Source organism: Hypanus sabinus, chromosome 20, assembly GCF_030144855.1.
Source record: "Hypanus sabinus isolate sHypSab1 chromosome 20, sHypSab1.hap1, whole genome shotgun sequence".
In the NCBI taxonomy this organism is placed as follows: domain Eukaryota; kingdom Metazoa; phylum Chordata; class Chondrichthyes; order Myliobatiformes; family Dasyatidae; genus Hypanus; species Hypanus sabinus.
Genome location: NC_082725.1, coordinates 43,836,493 through 43,861,297, shown reverse-complemented (window position 1 = coordinate 43,861,297; position 24,805 = coordinate 43,836,493).

The window sequence follows — 24,805 nt, the reverse complement described above, 5'->3', positions numbered from 1 at the left end:
ATATGAAGACAAGTGAAGTGGCAGGTAGTTTTGAGGAAGTAGAGATGCTACAGAAGGACTTAAACAGATTGGGAGAATGTGCAAAGAAATGGCAGATGGAATACGGTATTGAGAAATGTATAGTCATGCACTTCAGTAGAAGAAATGAAATGGTTGACTATATTCTAAATAGAGAGATAATACAAAAATCTAAGGTGCAAAGGGACTTGGGAGTCCTTGTGCAGGATTCCCTAAAGGTTAATTTGCAGGTTGAGTCTGTGGTGAGGAAGGCAAAGGTTAGCATTTATTTCAAGAGGACCGAAATATAAAAAGCAACATATAATGTTGAAACTTTATAAAGAATTGGCAAGGCCTCACTTGGAGTATTGTGAGCAGGTTTGGGCCCCTTATCTTAGAAAGGATGTGCTGAAACTGGAGAGGGTTCAAAGGAGATTCATGAAAATTATTCCACGATTGAATGGCTTGTCATATGAAGAACAGTTGATGGATTTGGGCCTGTATTCAGTAGAATTTAGAAAAATGAGGGGTGACCTCATTGAAACCTATCGAATGTTGAAAGGCCTTGATAGAGTGGATGTGGAGAGGATGTTTCCTACGGTGGGAAGAGTCTAAGACCAGAAGACACAGCCACAGAATAGAGGGGCATCCTTCTAGAAAGGAGGTAAGAAGTAATTTCTTTAGCAAAACAGTGGTGAATCTGTGGAATTCTTTGCCACAGGCAGCTGTGGAGGCCAAGTCTTTATGTATATTTAAGGCAGAAGTTGATAGATTCTTGATTGGTCAGGGCATGCATGGATATGGGGAGCAGGCCATATTGGAGATTGGGGCTGAGAGGATCAGCCATGATGACATGCCGTAGAAGGCTTGATGGACCAAGTGGCCTAATTCTGCTCATGTATCTTATGGTGCTATGGTCTAAAGCCGTAAGCAGACAGTTTTCTCTGAGGTTGGGTGGGTCTACAACCACAGGTCCTGTGTTAAGGGTGAAAGGAAGAAAGTTTAAAGGGGAACATGATGAGAAACTTCTTCACTCGGAGGGTCGTGAGTGTGTGGAACAAGCTGCCAGCACAAGTGGTGCATGCGAGCTCGACTTCAATGTTTAAGAGAAGTTTGGATAGGTACGCAGACGGTAGGGATATGGAGGGCTATGGCACCAACACAGGTCATTGGAAGTAGGCAGTTTTAGTGGCTCGGTATGGTCTAGATGGGCCAAAGGGTCAGTTTCTGTGCTGTATTGTACTTTGCTGACTATAGTGTCAGCCTAACCATGCACAGAATGGCACAGTGCTGCACTCTCTCAATACTGTTGAATTGGCAACTAAGTTTCTCTTGCAGGGATTCCCAACCTGGGGTTCATGGGCCCCTTGGTTAATGGTAGGGGTCCATAGCATAAAAATGGTTGGAACCCTCTTCTAGAGTAGGGACGAAATGCTGTCCTCAGAAGCAGCTTCACTATCTCTGAACCATGGGTAGCAGAGCCCTGGTGATTATGTCTATGAATTAGAGGTTTGTACATTTCAAAGGGAAGATATGTTAATGTTACAGATGCAACTCTTCCCAACAACAGTCAAAATTGCCACATCAGATCATTAAACCGTGACTACATTGCCAACATCATGAATAAAGTCATGGATTCCATAGCCTGAAGTCAAAGATGTGAACCAATAATTTGTGAGTAAGATTTGAGATTCTGACTCTCATTCTTTTAAAACAAAGAAGGTTAAATGAATGTTTAATGGACATTTATTTAAATAATGTAATATTCAGATAGGGTATAAAGGGATTGAATTTGGATGTGGTTCTCCTGTTCACCCACAATTGTGAAAATGTCACAGAGATGTTTGGAAAATGGGGGAGAGAAAAGGTCTTAAAATTACCACTGAATGGATGCTTGAAGCAGGAAGAGCTTTGTAAGACAGGGATTAAGGTTAAAGTTGACTTTACTAGGGAACTGAAGTAAAGGAAACTGCTCCATTATGGGAAAAGAGGGGAGAGTGACAAGAATTTTAAAAGGACCCAGCAAAAGTCATTAAAAGGGACCTGAGGGGCAAATCTTCATGCAGAGGGTGGCATGGATATGGAATGAGTTGCCAGACGTGGTTGAGGCAAGTGCAATGGTAACATTCAAGACATTTGGATAACTATGTAGTTGCATGGAGGGATGCAGGGCAAACGTGGGCAAATGGGATGAGCATGCAGAGAACCATGGCTGGCATGAAAAGAGGCTGAAGGGCCTTTTCCATGCTGTATTACCCTATGACTCTAGTTGGGCTGAACAACACTCCCCTATGCTGATTTCTAACATGTGCTGTATGTATTTGTTTCTGTACTGTCATTGTCATTAATAGCAATTGTGTTCTTGTTAAGCTCCCTGACTTGTGGCGTGCTATTCTGTAATTAATGTCCACATTAGAGGTCTTTATTCTATTCAGCAAAAATCACACCAGAAATCATTACAATGGCTCCATTTATCTATAATTGAAGGCAGGTGACCTCCATGTTCAAGATTTTTGTTTGTATCAGTATCTTACACTGAATACAAATTGAAACCATCATAAATTGCTAATGGCCATTTAAGGTGGTCAGGTGGCATATCAGAAGAAATTTGTAATGATTAATATTCCTTCAGCATAAATTCACAAGTAAAACTATTTCAGGAAATGAGGGAAATGGATTAGCCGTATTGATTCTGTACAAGCTGTCATCTTTTTAAAAATTCCTGCGATTCATGGTTAGGGATTTATTCTGACTCAAAGGTCTAAAAAAAATATATTTAGTAGAACATCAGGTCACACTCTCCTGCACTGAAAAAAATCTCATCATATCAGGAGATCTTCCCTTTACTGCCTTGATTGTGCGACAACCCCCACACTTCCCGCTTCTATCTGTTCCTCAAACAGAACTGTCTTAGTAGGCCTACTCTTGCTCTTGTGTACTTCCTGTCAAGTCAAGTCAGGTTTTGTGGTGAACTACATAAACCTGTTTGGACATGCCCCCTGCTGACTGCTCCTGTGGCTCCTCCCACAGACCCCTGTATAAAGGCGATCAAGGACTGAGCCCGGCCTCTCAGTCTCCAGGATGTAGTATGGTGGTCACTCACTGCTTGTTCCTTCTTCCAGTCAATAAAAGTCGATATCTCGCCTTTACGTCTCAGAGTGAGTTATTGATCATGCATCAATTTTATTGACTGGAAGTTTTAAAACATGGAAACCGTTTTACGTCCGGAAAGATTGGATTTGGACCCCCAAGACCCTGAAGCAGCTCTTGCCTTTGAACTCTGGCTTGCATGCTTCCAATCATACTTGGAGGAGGTTAGTGCAACTGAAACCGCTGTTATGCACAGAATTCTCCTCTCGAGAGTCACCCCAAAAGTTTATTCATTTATCAGAGACCTGCCGACCTATGAAGGGGCACTGGACGCCCTCAAAAGACAGTACCTGCGGCTGGTGAACGTCTACGCAAGACATCGTTTAGCTACGCGCTGACAGGGGCCTACAGAGTCGTGCGCCCAGTATCTCCGAGCTCTACAGACGCTCGTCCAAACTTGTGACTGCAAAATGCTCACGGCGGAACAGCATGCGGAGCTGCTAGTACGAGCCATTGTGACAGGAATTCGGCCAGTGTACGTGCGCCAGCAGCTGCTGGAAAATGCCGATCTTACCTTACACTCGGCAATCGAGACGGTCGACATGCTGGAGGCTGCTTTGCACAAAGCTGACGCTGTCCAGCCGTGCAATTCCCTGCCGGTTCCGTGGACACCTCAGACCCCGCCGCCACATGTTCCTGCGAGCGAATTCACCAACGCCGCTGCCAGTCGTGATTCCACGAACTCCCCAAACCCAACCATGGCGGTGGCCAGGCAAAAGCACTAGCTGTGTTAATTCTGCGGACTCGAAAAGCACCCCCAAAAACGCTGCCTGGCCCGAGAAGCGACCTGCTCCAGCTGCGGGAAGAAGGGCCATTTCGCCAAGGTCTGTAAGTCTAAACCACGAGTGGGGTAGAGCAGCGCTGTGTGTGAGGCATGGGGGCCGCCATCTTGCATGCCCGGATGTTGGCGGCCATCTTTGTCGGTGTCACCATGCCCCGCCCCCAACCCACCGATGCTTACAGGGTACCAAGACAGCAGTTCAACTCTGGCCACTGTAACCCTCGACCAAAGCGCCCCACACCAGCTTGCAAGATCAATGATGGACATCCTGGTGGAGGGGCACAGGACTAGCTGCCTGTTTGACATGGACAGCACTGAGAGTTTTATTCACCCGGACACAGTGCAACGCTGTGGACTCGTGACGCGGCCAGTAAGCCAGAGGGTCACCTTGGCTTCTGGGTTGTGTAGCGACATTGGTGGTGCAGGGTACAGAATATCGGAACTTTGCGTTACTGGTCATGCCTAAACTGTGCGCACCTGTGCTATTGGGGCTGGACTTCCAGAGCCACCTCGAAAGTGTGACTATGGCATATGACGGGCCCCTCCCACCACTCACTGTCAGGAATCCTCAGTTTGGTGGGACTTCTTAACATACCCCGCTACTGACCACACACACACACCGAACCACACATCCAGCCCAGCGCCATGCCAACAGCTGCGCTACTGACACCACTTGCAGCCTCTCCACCCTCAAGGTCCCTCCCCCATCACTGTTCACCAACCTGACCCCCGACTGTAAACCTGTGGCAACTAAAAGCAGGAGGTACAGCACGGGGGACAGTCAGAGGTGCAGCGGCTGCTCGGGGAGGGGACCATTGAGCTAAGCACAAGCCCTTGGTTGTTGTTCGGACTGGGCAGAAAGATAGGATGGTCGTGGACTATAGTCAAATCATCAATAGGTTCACGCAGCTTGACGCGTACCCCCTACCCTGCATCGCGGATATGGTCAACCAGATAGCTCAGTACAAAGTGTACTCGACAATAGATCTGAAATCCGCTTATCACCAGCTCCCCATCCACCCAGAGGACCGCCCCTACACCGCCTTCGAGGCGGGTGGCAGGCTCAATCACTTCCTGTGCGTCCCCTTCAGTGTCACGAATGGTGTCTCTGTCTTCCAGAGGGAAATGGACCGAATGGTGGACCAGTACCGACTGAAGGCCACGTTTCCCTATCTGGATAACATCACCATCTGTGGTCGTGACTGGCTGGATCACGACACCAACCTCCAACGATTTCTCCAAGTGGCTGAAGCTCTGAACCTTACTTATAACAGGGACAAGTGTGTGTTCAGAACCACCCGACTCGCTATCCTTGGGTATGTTGTGGAAAACGGAGTCATTGGCCCTGATTCCAACCGTATGCGCCCCCTGTTAGAACTCCCTCTTCCCACCACTCTCAAAGCCCTCAGACGGTGCCTGGGTTTTTTTTCCTATTACGCCCAATGGGTCCCCCATTACGCAGACAAGGCCCACCCCCTGGTCAAGTCTACCACTTTTCCCCTCTGTGCTGAGGCCTGCGCGGCCTTCAGCTGCATTAAAGGGAACATTGCCAAAGCAACGATGCATGTGGTGGACAAGACCATTCCCTTCCAAGTAGAGAGTGACGCCTCCGATTTCGTGCTGGCTGCTACCCTCAATCAGGCAGGCAGGCCAGTAGCATTCTTTTCTCGTACCCTTTAAGGCCCTGAAATTCGGCACTCCGTGCTGGAGAAAGAAGCCCAGGCCATAGTGGAAGCTATTAGGCACTGGAGGCACTATCTCGCTGGCAAAAGGTTCACCTTGCTGACCGACCAGCGCTCAGTTGCGTTCATGTTCAGCAACCAACAGCGGGGCAAAATCAAAAATGATAAAATTTTGCGGTGGAGAATAGAACTCTCCATCTACAACTATGATATCCTGTACCGGCCTGGCAGACTCAATGAGCCCCCTGATGCCCTATCCCGGGGAATGTGTGCTAGCGCACAGCTCGACCAGCTGTACACCCTTCATGCACAACTTTGCCATCCGGGGGTCACCCGATTTTACCATTTCGTGAAAGCCCGGAACCTGCTGTACTCCCTGGAGGACATCAGGACGATGACCAGGGACTGCCAAATCTGCGCTGAGTGCAAACCACACTTCTACCGTCCTGAAACGGCGCAACTTGTCAAGGCCACCCGCCCTTTTGAGTGACTGAGTGTTGACTTTAAGGGCCCCCTTCCCTCCACTGACCGCAATGTCTACTTTCTCAATATTATCGACGAGTACTCGTGGTTCCCCTTTGGCATACCCTACCCCGACAACACTACCACGTCCGTCATAAAAGCCCTGCGCCAGCTCTTCACTCTGTTCGGATATCCCTGCTATATCCACAGTGATAGAAGGTCCTCATTTATGAGTGTCGAGCTGTGCCGGTACCTGCTAGCTAGGGGCATTGCTACTAGTCGGACCACGAGTTATAATCCCCGGGGAAATGGACAGGTGGAGAGGGAGAATGCCACAGTGTGGAAGGCCACACTTTTAGCCCTTAAGTCAAAAGGGTTGCCGGTCTCTCAATGGCAGGAGGTCCTCCCTGAGGCGCTCCACTCTATCCGCTCCCTGTTATGTACGTCAACCAATGTCACCCCTCACGAACGCCTGTTCTCTTTTCCCAGGAAGTCTGTCACTGGGACCACCCTACCAGTTTGGCTGACGTCCCCAGGGCCAGTGCTGCTCCGGAAACATGTGAGGAGTAATAAATACTCCCTGCTGGTCGAGAGGGTTCACCTTCTACATGCGAACCCCCAGTATGCCTACGTGGTCTTACCTGATGGGCGGGAGGACACAGTCTCTGTCCGCGACCTGGCGCCCGCAGGAGCAGCAGACCACTACCCCGAACACTCCCCGGTAATTATGAACCCTGTACCCGAGGTGACACCGCGCACACCAGGCCCTACACAGACTCCTCATGACACTCATATACCGGGCGTTTCGTACGCGTATATACCAGGTGCCTCGCACATGCGTGAGGGATCACTGGCGCCTAGTGGGCTGACACCTCCAGTTAGGCCGGAACCAGCACAACCTCCGTCTCTGGTGCAAGCACCACCGGCATCTGTGCAATCACCACCACCGGCTCCTGTGCAATCACCACCACCGGCATCTGTGCAATCACAGCCGGTGCTACGTAGATCGCAGCAACAGATTCGACCACCTGATAGACTTAACCTGTAAGAAACTTCGCCACATGGGGACTCTTTTTAAAACAAACGGGGGGTGAATGTAGTGGACTACATATACCTGTCTGGACACACCCCCTGCTGACTGCTCCTGTGGCTCCTCCCACAGACCCCTGTATAAAGGAGATTGAGGCCTGAGCCCGGCCTCTCAGTCTCCAGGATGTAGTATGGTGGTCACTCACTGCTTGTTCCTTCTTCCAGTCAAAAAAAGCGGATATCTCGCCTTTACGTCTCAGAGTGAGTTATTGATGGTGCATCAGCTTTATTGTCACTTAACTATATACATGTATATTGCCAAATGAGGCAACATTTCTCCAGAACAAGCTAAAGACAGGAGTACACATAACGCACATATACACACAATAACTTGGGAAGGTAAGAATTAAATCTACAAATGAATTGTGCAGAGATAAACAAAGAAAAATGCATAAATTAAATATGTTAGAGTACAGTACAAATTATCCTGTGACACTTCGAATGCGATGCGGCAGGGAGTTCAGGAGCTTAATGGCCTGAGGGAAGAAGCTGTTTCCTATCCTGATAAACATTTGCTACAGATGGTAGGCAGACCTCTGTGATCCTCTCGGTCATTTTCACAGTCACTTGTAGGGACTTCTGGGCGATGCTTGGCTGCTCCCATACCAGATGGAGATGCAGCTTGTCAGGACGCTGTCAGTGGTGCTCCTGTAAAATACTTACCTCCTCATTCATTATCTCCCCTTATCCAGTCCCTTCCCACCTTGCATATCCTCCTCCAGTTTGACAACTTCTCATTTCTTGACCACACCATTGCTCCCTCTTCGCCATGGATGTCCATTCTTGATGTATCTCCATTCGCCATGAGGAAAGTCTTAATAACCTCAGCTCCTTTCTGCAACAACATCCAGTCAGCTCCCTTCCAGTAACACTCTGATCTATCTATCTGAGTTTGTCCTTACATTGGACACCTTCTCTTCTGTCCTCTCACCTCCCACAAGTCAAAGGTGTAGCAGCGGGATATTGCAAGGGCCCATCTATGCCTGGCTTTTCATTGTCTATGCAGGATAGTCCTTGTTCAAGATTCCTTCTCTGGTACAACTTCCCTACGCTTTCTCCATTACATTGGCAAATACTTTGATGCTGCTTCCCACACATATGTAGAAGTCTCCAATATCATCTTCACTGCTATCTTCCATCCAATTTTCAATTTCACTGGGTCATTTCTGATTCTTCTCTTCCTTTTCTGTCTTCATCTCTGGAGACATGCTATCCATTGACATTCATTATAAACCCATTGTCTTGCACAATCACAGAGACTACACCTCTTTAAATCCTATCCTTTGTAAGGCTACTGTCCCTTTCTCCCAATTTCTCTGTCTCTGCCACATCTGCTCTCAAAATGAGGTCTTCCACTCCAGGACATTTGAAACATCCTCTATTTTTCAGGAGAAATGGCTCCGCTTCCACTGTGGTTTTCTCATATCCCCCCCCCCCCCCCCCATTACTCAGACTTCTGCTTTCACCTCGTCTCCCTCCTAAGAGAACAAAAATAGATTTCCCATTTCATCATGCACTCACCTTTCATTCAGCAAATCATTTTTTGTCATTTTAGTCCACTGAGTTCCTGCAGCACATTGCTTACTGCTTTTACAGACCACATTTCATGTCCCTGGAAGAGCTCAAAAAGCCTTACTGTCAACAGCATAATCAGTGTTGAAACCTGGATAATGTGACAAGACGATGCACAGCAAGATTCAACAAATGACAACGAGACATGTTTGAGAATTAAGAATTAGCCAGTGTGTCATGGAGGAGATTCCTTGCTTTTCCTTGAATAGTGTCTTGACAATTTTTTTCCATCAGCTGAAGAGCAATTGTTTAATATTCAAGTCTCTTCACACTGCCTTGGAATGTTGGTCTGTCATATGTTTTAACTCTCTGGAGTAGGGCTAAGCCATGAAAGCTCGGCTACACCAAGCAGCTAATATTCCCAGATTCTGTGGCTGTGAAACAAAATTTAGTTCTTGACCTTGGCTAGGTGTTGAGGACAGATTTAGAAACTGATTACACTCTGGGCAAAGCCTACACAAAGCAGTCAAGGAGTTTGCTGCTCTTGCCTTCTGTGCTTCTAGCAAATTTCAAGTCCCTTTACCTGTAATTGCAGGACTTAGGCAATCCAAAAATATCCTACAGTATTTATTGTTCTCTTGAATATCAGGGAGTGGCATCAAGAAATCTGTGCTGGATTTCTAAGCTGCAGAGAGCTGTTATCTCAGTCAGCTCCACCATGGGCACTATCCTCCCCAATACCCAGGACATCTTCAAAAGATCATGCCTCCAAAAGTTGTCTTCCATCATTAAGGACCCTCCATTGCTTCCATTGCTACCACCAAGGGAGAGGTGAAGGAGCCTGAAGACACACACTCAATGTTTCAGGAACAGCTTCTTCCCCTCCACCATCATATTTCTGGATGGACAATGAAGATCTGTGTGTATATATATGCATAGTCCAGTTTAGTGCATATATGTACTCATAGTGAAGGATCCTAACAGAGGAACCCTATCAAATTACTGGCCTAAAACCTGCCTGTTAACAACATGGAAGATCCTATCAGGCAGTATAGTCACCAAGCTGAAGGAACATGTGTGTAAATTCCTGAGTCCTGCTCAGAGGGGGATTGGTAATGGAACCAGAGGCTCCAAGCACTGAGCACTGATAGACAAAGATGTCATGTAAGACTCCACGACCAGGCAAACTAACCTAAGCTCAGCCTGGATTGACCACCAGAAAGCATACAACTCAATGCTCTACACATGGACCCTCGAACGCCTGTCTCTGTACAAGGTCAATAAGCCACTAAGGACCTTCTTCAAGAACTCAATGGGCCATTGGAGTACAATGCTAGAAGTTAAATCAAAGCACAGTGACCATCAGATGTGGAATATACCAGGGAAATGCACTCTCCCCACTGCTGTTCTGCATAGGTTTGACGGGGGGTCAGCCAGATCATCTCAGAGAGTGGGGATGGGTACAGGATCAAGAGTGGAGTGACCATCAGCCACCTCCTGTACATGGATGACATCAAGATGTACGCCAGAAATGAAACAGACATTGACTCACCAATCCACCTGACAAGGGTCTACAGCAGAGACATTGGGGTATCACTTGGACTGGAAAAATGCAGCAGAGGCAAACTCGTCAAGACTGAAGGAGTCAAGTTACCTGAAGACCACGTGCCAGATGTACAGGACTGCTATAAAAACCCGGGGATCCTGCAGGCACACGAAAGCCATAATGAGGACACAAGGAAGGCTGCAACATCCAAGTTCCTCCAAAGAGTGAGACAGGTCCTAATTGCTGAATGGGAAGAACAAGATCAGAGCCATCAACATATTGGCCCTACTAGTCATCAGATACCCAGCTGCAACACTGTGCTGACCAAGGAGTGAACTGGAAGCTGCTGACATCCGGAAACTACTAACAATGTCGAGCAACTGTACACCCACTGGAATAAAGGAGAAGGGGGACTTGGAAGTGTCATGACCATGGTCTTGAAAGAAGCGTGAAACATCCATGAATATCTCAGGAAGATGGCCCCTAAGGATGACCTGCTAGGAGAACACCTCAGACAGCAGGCAGGGGATATGGAAATGGAAGTGGGTGAAGCAGAGCCAGAGGACCAGAGGCCACGGCAGGACAAGCTTGTGCACGGTGTGTACCTTCACCAGATATCTGAAGTGGCTGACATAAGCAAGTCCTACCAACGGTTGGAAATGGCAGGGCTGAGGGACAGCACAGAGGTGATGCTCATAGCTGCACAAGACCAGGCGCTGTGCAGAAGAGCAATAGAAGCAGGGGTCTATCACACCAGACAAGGTCCAAGGTGAAGACTGTGTAACAAATCTGCTGAAACCATCCAGCACCTAGTAGGAGGGTGCAAGATGCAGGCAGGGACAGTGTTCACTGAACAGCACTACCAAGTTGCAGGAATTGTGTACAGGAACATCTGTGCTGAGTGTGGATTGGACACTCCCAAGTCCAAATGGGAAACACCTAAGATGGTAGCGGAGAATGACAGAGCTAAGATTCTGTGGGACTTCCAAATACAGACTGATAAGCAGGTACTGGCCACTCAACCAAATATATTAATACTGGACAAGGGACAAGAGAAAACAATGGTAATAGATGTGGCAATCCTGAATGATGGTAACATCAGGAAGAAAGAATTTGAGAAGCGGGATAAATACCCGGGTTTGAAAGAGCAGATAGAAGAGATGTGGAATGTTAAAACCAGAGTAATCCTGGTGGTAATAGGAACACTTGGAGCTGTAATACCTGGACTGGGAGAGTGGCTCCAACAAATTTTGGGAACAACATCTGAGATCTTGGTCCTGAAGAGTGCACTACTAGGAAGAGCAAAAATATTGTGCCAAACCTTCAAGTTCCCAGGCCTCTGGTAGAGGACCCAAGATTGAGGGAAAAATACACCACCCATAAGGGGTGAGAAAAAGAATATACTTCTTATTGTAATTTATAGTTTATATTACTATGTATTGCAATCTATTGCTGCCATTAAACAACAAATTTCATGATATATAATGGTGATATTAAACCTGATTCTGATTGTTTTCGATTCTTCTGAGAACAGAACTGCGTTTGAATACCATGGAATATTATCTTGCCAACCATGTGAAAATGTTTTCTTGCTCACAGTCCGAGCCTATCATACAATCTGCTAACCTAAAACTACTACATTAAACTAATGCACCAAGATTTGCCCCTGCTTTAGGTGTTATATCTGAACTACCTTCAGCAAATCCCCAGTAGGAAAGTGCCAGCAAAGGAGACGTGTATTGGTAACCACCCCCCACCCCCATGTCACTACTGTTTGGGTAACAGAAATTAGCCTTTACAAAATTCACAACTTCCTACTCGAATATTTAAATAATGGAATAATATCCACTTTCACTGAATTTGAGAGAAAAAATAAATAGAAACATAGAAACATATAAAAAAAACTACAGCATAATACAGGCCCTTTAGCCCACAATGCTGCCCCATACTTACATGTACTTACTTTAGAAATTACCTAGGGTTACCCATAGCTCTCTATTTTTCTGAGCTCCATGTACCTATCCAGGAGTCTCTTAAAAGACCCTTTCGTATCCACCTCCACCACCGTCGCCAGCAGCTCATTCCACACACTCTTTGCATAAAAAACTTAGCCCTGACATCCCCTCTGTACCTACTTCCAAACACTTTAAAACAGTGCCCTTTCAAAATAGCCATTTTAGCCCTGGGAAAAAACCTCTTACTATCCACAAGATCAATGCCTCTCATCATCTTATACATCTCTATCAGGTCACCTCTCATTTTCTATCACTCCAAAGAGAAAAGGCTGAGTTCATTCAACCTATTCTCATTAGGCATGCTCCCCAATCCAGGCAACATCCTTGTAAATCTCCTCTGCACCTATGGACTTTGACCCCAAGATCCTCTGATCCTCCACACTGACAAGAGTCTCACCATTAATACTATGTTCTGCCATCATATTAGAACTACAAAATAAACTACCTCACACTTATATTATTAACTTCATCTGCTACTTCTCAGTCCAGTTTTGCATCCTATCAATGTCCCGCTGTAAACCTCAGACAACTCTCCACACTATCCACAACACCTCCAAGCTTTGCATCATTAGCAAACTTACTAACTCATCCCTTCACTTTCTCATCCGGGTCATTTATAAAAGTCATGAAGAGTAAGGGTCCCAGAACAGATCCCTGAGGCACTCTACTGGTCACTGACCTCCATGCAGAATATGAGCCATCTACAACCACTCTTTGCCTTCTGTGGGCAAGCCAATTCTGGATCCACAAAGCAACATCCCCTTGGATCCCATGTCTCCTCACTTTCTCAATCTGCCTTGCATGGGGTACCTTATCAAATGCCTTGCTGAAATTCATATACTCTCCATCTACGGCTCTACCTTCATCAACGTGTTTAGTCACATCCTCAAAAAATTCAATTAGGCTTGTAAGGCACAACCTGCCTTTCACAAAGCCATGCTGACTATTCCTAATCATATTATGCCTCTCCAAATGTTCATAAATCCTGCCTCTCAGGATCTTCTCCATCAACTTACCAACCACTGAGGTAAGACTCACTGGTCTATAATTAACTGGGCTATCTCTACTCCTTTTCTTGAATAAGGGTACAACATCTGCAACCCTCCAATCCTTCAGAACCTCTCCCGTCCCCATTGATGATGCAAAGATCATTGCTAGAGGCTCAGCAATCTCCTCCTTAATCTCCCACAGTAGCCTGGGGTACATCTCGTCCAGTCCCCTAGACTTATCAATCTTGATGCTTTCCAAAAGCTCCAGCATGTTCTCTTTCTTAATATCTATACACCCAAGCATTTCAATCCGCTGTAAGTCATCCCTACAATCCTTGTCCGTTGTGAATACTGAAGCAGAGTATTCGTTAAGTACCTCTGCTATCTCCTCTGGTTCCATACACAATTTTCCACTGTCACACTTGATTGGTCCTATTCTCTCATGTCTTATCCTCTTGTTCTTCACATACTTGTAGAATGCCTTGGGGTTTTCCTTAATCCTGTCTGCCAAGGGCTTCTCATGGCCCCTTCTGGCTCTCCTAATTTCATTCTTAAGCTCCTTCCTGCTAGCCTTATGATCTTTTAGATTTCTATTATTATCTAGTTTTTTGAACCTTTCATAAGCTTTTCTTTTCTTTTTGACTAGATTTTCAACTGCCTTTGTACACCACAGTTCCTGTATCCTCCCATCCTTTAACTGTCTCAATGGAACGGACCTATGCAGAACACCACGCAAATATCCCCTGAACATTTGCCACATTTCTTCTGTACATTTCCCTGAGAACATCTGTTTCCAATTTATTCTTCCAAGTTCCTGCCTGATAGCTTCATATTTTCATATAAATAAATGCTTTCCTAACTTGTCTCTTCTTATCCCACTCTAATGCTATGGTAAAGGAGATAGAATTGTGATCACTATCTCCAAAATGCTCTCCCACTGAGAGACATGACACCTGACCAGGTTCATTTCCCAATACCAGATCAAGTACAGCCTCTCCTCTTGTAGGATTATCTACATATTGTGTCAGAAAATCTTCCTGTACACACCTAACAAACTCCACCCCATCTAAACCCCTTGGTCTAGGGAGATGTCCATCAATATGTGAGAAGTTAAAATCCCCAACACGACAACCCTGTTATTATTACAGATCTCCAGAATCTGTCTCCCTATCTACTCTTCGATCTCCCTGTTACTATTGGGTGGTCTATAAAAAACACCCAGTAGAGTTATTGACCCCTTCCTGTTTCTAACTTCCACCCGTAGAGACTCAGTAAGCAATCCCTCCATGACTTCCTCCTTTTCTGCAGCTGTGACACCATCTCTGATCAGCAGTGCCACACCCCCACCTCTTTTGCCTCCCTCCTTGTTCTTTCTGAAGCATCTATAGCCTGGCACTCTAAGTAGCCATTCCTGCCACTGAGCCATCCAAGTCTCTGTAATGGCCACAACATCATAGCTCCAAGTATTGATCCATGCTTTAAGCTCATCCGCTTTGTTCATGATGCTTCTTGCATTAAAATAGACACATCTCAAACCATTTGTCTGAGCGCATCTCTTCTCTATCACCTGCCTATCCTCCCTCCCACATTACCTACAAGCTTTCTCTATATGTGAGCCAACTACCCCTTCCTCTCTCTTCAGTTCAGTTCCCACCCCCAGCAATTCTAGTTTAAACTTTCCCCAACAGCCTTAGCAAACCTCCCTGCTAGGATATTGGTCCCCCTCAGTTTCAAGTGCAACCTGTCCTTTTTGCACATAAATACAATTTTTTTCAAATCACCTATGCAGCTTCACAATATGCAAAATCGCAATACTAGCTGTTTTCTATGAAGGCAACGTCTACCATAACACAGGAATCACCTGTCCGTTAATGCATACATTGGCTTTAAAATATTAAAAATAAAACAAATTAAAAAATGAAAACACAAAATGCTTGAGAAACACAATGAAACGAACATGGTTATAAAGTATAAATCAGCTGAAGTATGTCATGATAATATCTCTCCATTCAGGTGAATGGAGCTGCGATTTCTTCATCTAAACATTGGAGGACAGCTTTGATGAATACTGCTGAGAGATGACAATGTCAAAAGTGCCTGAATTTTTTTTTTACAGTTATTTAGGGAAATGCAGAAATTAAGTCGGTCATTGGCATTGTTTTCCTGCAAAATGCAGGCCAACAGATTGAAATGAATATCTTTGGAGTTGCAATGACCAGGAATATAAATGATTGGGAGCAGGCCTCAGAGAAAAGCAGCCTTATCTATGTTACTGGTCTCCCAGTGGATTTCTTTAGATTGGTTAAAATGTGCGGTGGAAAATGAGCCAAATCATTTAATTATCATAACGGGTTATAAATGGTATCATGCAGAGCTAGAAGCATACTTCTCACCATCTTTGATGAGGATGAATATCATACATGCCTGAGCAGAATTTTGTCCTTTGTAAATGTTAATAATTGGTATAACCCCTACTTAGCCTACTCATGCAAATTTGCCCATATCCGTGGTCCAAAGAAGGGCATACTTTATCAGTATGTTTAAATAAAGTGGTGCTTGATTTCAGTCCCCATAGCCCTGGATTATACACATTAAATCAGGCCACAAATGTGCAAAGCGGTCAGGGTCCAAGCAATTTCCCCTGGCTACCTCTTTGCAGAGCAAAGCAAAGGCAATGGGCAATTGCAGAGGACCCTGCTACACCTGTGCGTCTGTTAGCCATGTGGGAAAGCCTTGATTCCAGCTGACCTCTTTACCACCAACTTCCACACTGCCCTCAAATTCACCTGGGCTTCCACTTACTTTTCTCGATCTCTGTGCCTCTGTCTCAGGAGCCAGACTTGCCACTGACCTCTTCCGGAAAGCAGCCAGTGAAGGAGTGGAGATTTGAGACTTTGACTTGAGAGGCTTCAACAAGAAGAGGCAGAGGACTCCAAGTGAGATAAGGCCAGGTAAGTTCCTTTCAAAGGAGAAAGTTTCAAAAGTTGAGGCAAATATTGGGTAGGTCATGGTAGCTGAGATCGGCCCCGTGGTTTGTTCATTCTGCAGCACATGGGAAATCAGGGATACTTCCAGTGTCCCTGTCGACTGTGTGCAGGAAGTGTGTCCAGCTGCAGCTTCTGGCAGACCGCATTGAGCATCTGGAGCTGAGATTGGATTCATACTGGAGCATCCGCGATGCTGAGAAAGTTGTGAATAGCACATTCAGTGATTGGCCACACAGGTAGAAAGGGAAGGGGTGGCCATGAGACAGCGTAGCAGTAGACAGGTAGTGCAGGAGTCCCCTGAGGTCCTCTCCCTCCTAAACAGATATACTGTTTTGGATACTGTTGGGGGAGATGTCTCATCAGGGGAAGGCAGCAGCAGCCGAGTTCATGGCACCATGGGTGGTTCTGCGGCACAGGAGGGAAGGAAAAGGAGTGGGAGAGCTATAGTGATAGGGGATTCAATTGTAAGGGGAATAGATAAGCATTTCTGCGGCTGCAAATGAGACTCCAAGATGGTATGTTGCAAGGGTCAAGGATGTCTCTGAGCGGCTGCAGGACATTCTGGAATGGGAGGGTGAACAGCCAGTGGTCGTGGTGCACATAGGTACCAACAATATAGGTAAAAAACGGGATGAGGCCCTAGAAGGTGAATTTAGGGAGTTAGGAGATAAACTAAAAAGTAGGACCACAAAGGTAATAATCTCTGGATTGCTACCAGTGCCACATGCTAGTCAGAGTAGAAATAGGAGGATATTTCAGATGAATGCGTGGCTTGAAAAATGGTGCAAGGGGGAGGGATTCAAATTTCTGGGGCATTGGAACCAGTTCTGGGGGAGGTGGGACCGGTATAAACAGAACGGTCTGCACCTGGGCTGGACTGGAACCAATGTCCTAGGGGGAGCGTTTGCTACTGCTGTTCAGGAGGCTTTAAACTAATGTAACAGGGGGATGGGAACAAGTGCAGAGAGACAGAGGGGTGTAAAATGAGGGTAGAAGCAAAAAGTAGTAAGGTGAAAAGTATAAGTGGCAGGCAGGCAAATCCAGGGCAAAAATCAAAAAGGGCCACTTTTCAACATGATTGTATAAGGGCTAAGTGTGTTGTAAAAACAAGCCAGAAGGCTTTGTGTGTCAATGCGAGGAGCATTCGTAACAAGGTGGATGAATTGAATGTGCAGTTAGTTATTAATGAATATGATATAGTTGGGATCATAGACACATGGTTCCAGGGTGACCAAGGATGGGAGCTCAACATCCAGGGATATTCAATATTCAGGAGGGATAGACAGGATAGAAAAGGAGGTGGGGTAGCATTGCTGGTTAGAGAGGAGATTAATGCAATAGAAAGGAAGGACATTAGCCTGGAGGATGTGGAATCGATATGGGTAGAGCTGCATAACACTAAGGGGCAGAAAAAGCTGGTGGGAGTTGTGTACAGACCACCTAACAGTAGTAGTGAGGTTGGGGATGGCATTAAACAGGAAATTAGAAATGCGTGCAATAAAGGAACAGTAGTTATAATGGGTGACTTCAATCTACATATAGATTGGGTGAACCAAATTGGTAAGGGTGCTGAGGAAGAGGATTTCTTGGAATGTATGCGGGATGGTTTTCTGAACCAACATGTCGAGGAACCAACTAGAGGGCAGGCCATTCTAGATTGGATATTGAGCAATGAAGAAGGGTTAGTTAGCAATCTTGTCGTGCGAGGCCCCTTGGGTAAGAGTGACCATAATATGGTGGAATTCTTCATTAAGATGGAGAGTGACATAGTTAATTCAGAAACAAAAGTTCTGAACTTAAAGAAGGGTAACTTTGAAGGTATGAGACGTGAATTAGCTAAGATAGATTGGCAAATGATATTTAAAGGGTTGATGGTGGATATGCAATGGCAAGCATTTAAAGATCACATGGATGAACTACAACAATTGTTCATCCCAGTTTGGCAAAAGAATAAACCAGGGAAGGTAGTGCACCCGTGGCTGACAAGGGAAATTAGGGATAGTATCAAGTCCAAAGAAGAAACATATAAATTAGCAAAAAAAAGCGGCATACCTGAGGACTGGGAGAAATTCAGAGACCAGCAGAGGAGGACAAAGGGCTTAATTAGGAAAGGGAAAAAAGATTATGAGAGAAAGCTGGCAGGGAACATAAAAACTGACTGTAAAAGCTTTTATAGATACGTGAAAAGAAAAAAATTGGTCAAGACAAATGTAGGTCTTTTACAGTCAGAAACAGGTGAATTGATCATAGCGAACAAAGACATGGTAGACCAATTGAATAACTACTTTGGTTCTGTCTTCACTAAGGAAGACATAAATAATCTTCCGGAAGTAGTAAGAGACCAAGGGTCTAGTGAGATGGAGGAACTGAGGGAAATACATGTTAGTAAGGAAGTGGTGTTAGGTAAATTGAAGGGATTAAAGGCAGATAAATCCCCAGGGCCAGATGGTCTGCATCCCAGAATGCTTAAGGAAGTAGCCCAAGAAATAATGGATGCACTAGTGATAATTTTTCAAAACTCCTTAGATTCTAGATTAGTTCCTGAGGATTGGAGGGTGGCTAATGTAACCCCACTTTTTAAAAAAGGAGGGAGAGAGAAACCGGGGAATTATAGACCTGTTAGTCTGACATCGGTGGTGGAGAAAATGCTAGAGTTGGTTATCAAAGATGTGATAACAGTACATTTGGAAAGAGGTGAAATCATCAGACAAAGTCAGCATGGATTTGTGAAAGGAAAATCATGTCTGACGAATCTTATAGAATTTTTTGAAGATGTAATTAGTAGAGTGGATAGGGGAGAGCCAGTGGATGTGGTATATTTAGATCTTCAAAAGGTTTTTGACAAGGTCCCACACAGGAGATTAGTGTGCAAACTTAAAGCACACGGCATTGCAGGTATGGTATTGATATGGATAAAGAATTTGTTGGCAGACAGGAAGCAAAGAGTGGGAGTAAACGGGACCTTTTCAGAATGGCAGGCAGTGACTAGTGGGGTACTGCAAGGCTCAGTACTGGGATCCCAGTTGTTTACAATATATATTAATGATTTAGACGAGGGAATTAAATGCAGCATCTCCAAGTTTGCGGATGACACGAAGCTGGGCGGCAGTGTTAGTATGAGGAGGATGCTAAGAGGATGCAGGGCGACTTGGATAGGTTAGGTGAGTGGGCAAATTCATGGCAGATGCAATTTAATGTGGATAAATGTGAGGTTATCCACTTTGGTTGCAAGAACAGGGAAACAGATTATTATCTGAACGGTGGCCAATTAGGAAAAGGGGAGATACAACGAGACCTGGGTGTCATTGTACACCAGTCATTGAAGGTGGGCATGCAGGTACAGCAGGCGGTGAAAAAGGCAAATGGTATGTTGGTATTCATAGCAAAAGGATTTGAGTACAGGAGCAGGGAGGTTCTACTGCAGTTGTACAAGGCCTTGGTGAGACCGCACCTAGAGTATTGTGTGCAGTTTTGGTCCCCTAATCTGAGGAAAGACATTCTTGCCATAGAGGGAATACAGAGAAGGTTCACCAGATTGATTCCTGGGATGGCAGAACTTTCATATGAAGAAAGACTGGATCGACTAGGTTTATACTCACTGGAATTTAGAAGATTGAAGGGGATCTTATTGAATCGTATAATATTCTAAAGGGATTGGACAGGCTAGATGCAGGAAGATTGTTTCCGAAGCTGGGGAAGTCCAGAACGAGGGGTCACAGTTTAAGGATAATGGGGAAGCCTTTTAGGACCGAGATGAGGAAAAACTTCTTCACACAGAGAGTGGTGAATCTGTGGAATTCTCTGCCACAGGAAACAGTTGAGGCCGGTTCATTGGCTATATTTAAGAGGAAGTTAGATATGGCCCTTGTGGCTAAAGGGATCAGGGGGTATGGAGAGAAAGCATGTACAGGGTTCTGAGTTGGATGATCAGTCACGATCATACTGAATGGTGGTGCAGGCTCGAAGGGCCGAATGGCCTACTCCTGCACCAATTTTCTATCTTTCTATGTTTCTATAAGGTGTAGTGAAGTAGCTGACTCCCCCAGCCATTTCACCGCACTTCTTCCCTCCTGTGAGGCTGCTATCCCTTTCTCTCAATTTCTCCATTTCACTACATCGGTTCTCCCAATGAGGCCTTTAGAGCATTTGATACATTCCCCTTCTTCCGGAAACATGGCTTCCCCTCTCCCTTTCATCCAATCCTCCATTTCCCCATACATCCACACTCACATCCAACTCTCTCCCCAGAACAAACAGCAACAGGGTTCCCTTGTCCTTAATCTGACACTCTTCCAGTCTCAGCAGCAAATACATCCTCTTCCTCTATTTCTGCCAGCTGCCAGCACTAGTCACACTTTCCACTCTCCAACACTCTCCCCACAATTTTCCACCAGGACTATACCCTTGTCCACTCACCCTTACCAACCCACCTCTCTTCAGCCCCTGGCAATCTCCTCTGCAGCTGTCGATAGGGATTAAATGTGGCTGAAAAATAAAAAAAAATTGTGGCACAACTTCCGCAATGTTTCCAACCTGGTCTACTACACTTGTAAATATGAAGAAATCTGCAGATGCTGGAAATTCAAACAACGCACACAAAATGCTGGTGGAACACAGCAGGCTAGGCAGCATCTATAAGGAGAAGCGCTGTCGACGTTTCGGGCCGAGACCCTTCGTCAGGACTAACTGAAAGGAAAGATAGTAAGAGATTTGAAAGTAGTGGGGGGAGGGGGAAATGCGAAATGATAGGAGAAGACCAGAGGGGGTGGGATGAAGCTAAGAGCTGGAAAGGTGATTGGTGAAAGTGATACAGAGCCTCCTCTGCACTGGTGAAACCAAGCTGGGCAATCATTCTGCGAGCATCTACACTTGGTTAGCAACAGTCGACTTGAGCATTTGTATACAAGTCAGTTTAACTCTCCTTCCGACTTTCTTACCAATATATCTGTCCTTAGTCTTTTCCATTGTTATGGAGAAATCAAAATGCAAATTGGAAGAATGACATCTCATAATCTACCTTGGTAACTTAAAGTTCAACTGTATTTTTCAACTCCAGGTCACCCATATCCCCAAGGTTCTCCTCCAGACACTCAAACCCCCACTTAATTTAATTCTTCCTTAGTTCACCATTCCCTGTCTCCTGCCCTCACCTGCTTCATCTGCTCATCATCCCCTCTCCACTGGTTCCATTGTTCACCTATCATCCTTCATTCTACAGCCTCTATTGGCGGTACAAAGTACCCAGGATATCTTTAGGGAGCAGTGCCTCAGAAAGGCAGCATCCATTATTAAGGACCTCCAGCATCCAGGTTATGCCATTTTCTCACTGTTACCATCAGGTAGGAGGTACACACTCAGGTAGAAGGCACACACTCAGTGATTCAGGAACAGCTTCTTCCCCTCTGCCATCTGATTCCTAAATGGATATTGAACCTATGAACACTATCTCACTTTTTTAATATATATTATTTCTGCTTTTGCACAATTTTTAATCTATTCAAAACGCATATACTATAACCTATTTATTTATTTATTTCTACTTTTTTTTTCTTATATATTATGTATTGCATTGAGCTGCTGCTGCTAAGTTAACAAATTTCACGACACGTGCCGGTGATAATAAACCTGATTCTGAGTTTTCCACTTCCCTCTCAGTCCTGATGCCGAGTCTCAACCTAAAGCAAGAAGTTACACCTTTTGCCTCCATCTATGCTGCTTGATCCACTGAGTTCTTCCAGTATTCTGTTTCTTTGTTAAAGCTCTCAGGATGCTGACAAGCTTAAAAGCATAAAGTCATACAATTTGGCTTTGGCATTGCCATTTGAAAAAAAATTAATTCAAAGTGACATTTTGCTGTAAACAATGTCACTACATTTCAAAAATGTTCTTTTTATTTCAGCCACTTCATGGCAAGTTGCTGCGGTGATGGGGTGGTCATTGAAATAAGTTGAACAATGTAAGGGATACAATCGAGCAGTCTTATGAAACCAACTTACACGAGGCCTGGAAGCAACAAAGCATCTAGCTGACTTGTCCAACCGTAGATCAATCATTAATCTCTACAATTAATGATAGGGATTAAATGTGGCTGAAAAATAAAAAAGTTGTGGCACAACTTCCGCAATGTTTGAATTGTAATTTCCTTGAAATAAACAACAATATTCCTTTAGCTGCCGTAATTATCTTTTGTGTATGTTTAAAGAATTTCACGGGACAACTGTACATGGATTCTTGGATTCATAAATCATTCTGCTTATCCACAGAGTCTAACCTCTCAACATTGAGAAACTGCTAGTTTTTCTTTAACCTACAGTAGACATTCTAAGTGATGAATCATACATTAATCGATATAAATATCTAATTTCGAGAAGATCAGTCCTGGTCTTGATACTTAAGCTTGCCATTGAGAGAAATGCAAAACGTTAGAATGGCAAAATAAAAAATGACAGGCAGGACACTATTCAGTAAAATCCTTAATCAAATCCTTTACTTTGAAATCTTTGATTTTGTCAGGACTTCATCCCAGAGAAGATCATCTTATGAGGGTGGATTATTGAAGTCATATTGGTCATGTGGAGTGTATTAAACTGCTTTCCTTGCTCATCCTCTTTAACAATGACTTGTCAAAGTCTTTATCTACCTTTTCTATTTGAGATAAGAGATTCTGATTGTAAAGATTAGGAGTTCTATCTAGTCTTGATAAATAATTACCCACTACCAACAAGACTGAAGCGCATTCTGGTGAGAAATTCAGACACTACTTTTTTTGGATGTGTTAATTACATTTACAAGTTTAAGATGATGATTGTGGTTTGCCTTCACATTTATCTGGCAAGTTCTGTTGAACCCCATATTCTTAAGTCCTTTGGTGTGTGCTCTGCAAATATTTATTGGAAGTTTGCAGGACAAGCAGATCATGATGCTAATGAGCAATCATGAAGTGAAGCTAGTGATATCATTTTGGAACCTAATCTTTTATTCATTTACTGATCTTTCTGATCTGGGCATCATTGTCCTTCCCCCCAAATGCCCCTGAGAAATCAGTAGCGAGTCACCTTCTTGAACAGCTACTGTCCTCGTTTTGTTAAGGAAGTTAGATCCTGCAAAAAAAAGATATATTTCCAGATCAGGAAGATATGCAGCATGTGTTGATTTTTGGAAATAAAAACCCCACCCTGACATCAGTTGTTGTCCACCCCTTACATTAGACTGCAGTTGGAATAGACCCTGCAACTGCTGTTCCCCTGTGCCTGCAGCCCTTTCAGAGAGGAAAAAGTCACCAGTTTGGAAGATTCTACTGTTATTATGCTACAGATCAGTATTGGTATTGGTTTATTATTGTCACATGTACCAAATTACAATAAAAAGCTTGTCTTTCATTCTGCTTACACAGATCAATTCATTACAAGTGCATTGAGCTGGAATAAGGTAAAAGGATAATAAAGTGTAAAAGCCACCGAAAGAGGTAAATGATAAAGTGCAGTATCAGAATGAGCTAAATTGTGAGGCCAAGAGCCCATCTTCTCATACAAAAGGTCTGCTCAGGAATTTGGTAACAGTGGGATAGACACTGTCCTTAAGCCTGGCGGTATGTGCTTCAGGTTTTTGAATCTTCTGCCCGATGGGAGAGGGAAGAAAAGAGAATATGCAGGGCGGGCGGGGTCTTTGATGAGGCTGCCTGCTTTACTGAGGCAGTGAGATGTGTAAATAGAATCTACAGAAGGGAGGCTGGTTCCTGTGATGTTCTGAGCTGTGACTACAAATCCGGCCATTTCTTGCGGTCGTGAGCAGAAGAGTTGCCATATCAAGCCGTTATAAATCCAGGTAGTGTGTCTGTGTTTAGTGGCACATTGCAAAAGTACACATGCTCCAGGATTCTACCCTAACTTTAATCTTCCACACAATACAACTGCTCCCTAGTATGGCGAGATTAGTAAACATTTCCTTTGAAGCAGAGCATGGTGCAGGAAGCTCAGAGGGCCAAGAAACCTGATTGAACTGTTGGAAGTAGCTGAAAGAGAACTTCTAGCAGAAACCTTATGCAGGTAAGATTGTTCCGGAAACAACTCTCTCACCTGTACCTTAACAAGAGACAGCATGTGAGGTCTGTATTTCAATTATATATCCTCACTGAGACCTGCCATCTGTTGCATACACCGCAGCACCATTCAAACAGGGCAAGGATTGAAATGACATTTCCTGTCACGCTAAATGAAGCAATGAACTTTCATGCATCTGTCTCATTCAGGCAGGGCTGAAAATATTTGCCATCATTGTTGCATACGAGATACTCCATTGAAAGAGTTTGAACTATATTTCATTCGCTCTTGCCAAAGACCAGCAGGTAGGGTGAGCATATGGCTCCCTTATGATTGTCATGGTACATAGTGCCAGGCAGAGCTATCTGCAGATGCCAAGTATTAACAATGCTCAATAGTGAATCCAAAAGGGATTCAGCTCCTCCTGTATGCTGCTGATGTGTGACCATCGACAGCACATTGAGCAGGTTAGTACACAGTATGTTGACAGCAGTTATGATGGCTTCATTCTACAACAGTTCTCTGTACTGGCTGCATCTGAGTGACCACGGCCAAC